General features: G+C 30.4%; 1 long non-coding RNA gene across 1 annotated transcript; it reads right to left on the reverse strand.

The window, feature by feature from the left end:
- Positions 1-525: 525 nt before the first annotated feature.
- LOC104878230 (uncharacterized) lies at positions 526-1445 on the reverse strand. The gene is made up of 4 exons (XR_002029504.2): positions 1229-1445; positions 971-1138; positions 725-808; positions 526-600 (listed from the first exon to the last, which is right to left on the reverse strand). It is a non-coding gene; the product is annotated as an uncharacterized LOC104878230 (long non-coding RNA).
- Positions 1446-1871: the final 426 nt, after the last annotated feature.

Consider the following 1871-nt stretch of genomic DNA (forward strand, 5'->3'; position numbering starts at 1 on the left):
GAATTCTTAATTGCTATTTCTCATGTATACTAAATTTAAAAAGCATGGTTATCAAGCCAATGATGTAAAATAATAAAAACTTCATCACCAATATAAATTTTCTGAATGAACAAAATATAATGGTAATTTTTGAGTAGTAGAGACCATACCTCTAAGAGTATGATGTTGGTCTTAAAATTTCTGCAACTCATGAGGGGATTATGTTCATAGAGATACTTCATTGGCAGCTTCTAGAGCTATGCTCAATCACTTACCTAGTCTACAAATTGGTTGAAGAGATAAAAATAGAACAGTTAATTTGAATGAAATGAAAATTAAACTACAAACCACATTTTCGACACTTGAAAAAACTTAATTAGAAGTTAATTAAGCAATGTAATTTGAACTTCCATTGGTTGTATATAAATATATAGTAATCCATCATCTTGTAGTTTTAAATTCATTGAAAAATAAATAAGTTAAGCAATGAAACAAAAAATTTATTTTATGAAGAAATCTTTATGTTTTATGAGGATGATGATGTAACTTACAATGTTGTGGTATAACACCATGGCCAAAATTAGAAATCTTCATGTTCCCTTTTGAACCAACAAGAACATTCTGTAGTTGAGAATGAAAACAAATGATCACATGAGAACAACAAAATTCCAAGTGTATATCCCCTTGTAGAAGATCTTTAATAGGAGGCAAGAAATAATAAACTTGATATCCCTATGAAAAAAACCTTTTTTGTGGCAGTAGCTCATGAACTATTAGAAACTTGGAAAAACTTCCAACTTTCAGCTTCAAAAAGTTTCCCTTTGGATGCCTGTGAGTCATGCATACAGTTAACAACTTAGTTCAGTTATGGGAAATTGGAGAAATATCATGACAATAGAAAGAAAATATTATCAACTTGGTTGTGATTCCATCAAACAATTTACTTATAATCATAGTTTGGTTCAAAAGAGAAAAAAAATAAAATATTAACCTCAACAAAAGTGATAGTTGGATTGGGCAAAAGTATGATCTATTTCCATACAAAAAAGTGTCTTCAAAGCCTTCAAATAGAAGAGAGTATCAACTGAGTGACCAGCATTACCCATTCTGATCGTACTTCGTTCAACTCATCTTTGCTATACGATTTTTTTCCGTGAAACTATTAAGGAGTAATGTAAACAATTTAATCAATTACATTGAAAAAAAAGGTAAAAATTGATATATTGGAAATTAATAAACTGGTGCATACCTTTGATGTAAGACATCCTTGATCAGCAATAATATCTCTCATATATCTCATCACATAGTATCCACATTCAACACTACCTGGTTGTATTGGGCACTTTATGCATAAAAATAAATCATTGTAGAATACACCAATTTTATAGTTAGTTGTAGGATATCTTGTACTTAATTAAACATTAAGAAATGGTATTAAAAATTGCATTACCTAATTTATATGAATTACTCACCCCTACTACAACCCATGTAGGCTCCCTCTTTGATGACTTATGCTTTTGTGGTGGATGAATTCTAAGGGCCCTACATGAAGAAAATAATATTTGTTACCAATTATGCTTCATGCTCTTGTATTGAGAGAAAAACTTACATATTAACAATCTCCTTGAGATCATCAGAAGGTTGGTCTTCTAATGAGTCAAGGTAATATGCAATCATAGTCCTTGTTTCCAGTGCCACCAAAACCCAATGATAGCTACAAAATTTTACATAAATTTAGTTATATATTAATTATGATTGATAAGTTTACCAACATAGCTTACTTAAGTTCTATAACTTACCCTGGGTTGTATGGAATGAAAATAAAGTCAGCATGATTTGCATTCATCAATCGATTAGCAATAACCCTTGACCTACTTTCCTTGCTTGCTTCC

The sequence above is a fragment of the Vitis vinifera genome, chromosome 19 (genome assembly GCF_030704535.1).
Source record: "Vitis vinifera cultivar Pinot Noir 40024 chromosome 19, ASM3070453v1".
Lineage (NCBI taxonomy): Eukaryota > Viridiplantae > Streptophyta > Magnoliopsida > Vitales > Vitaceae > Vitis > Vitis vinifera.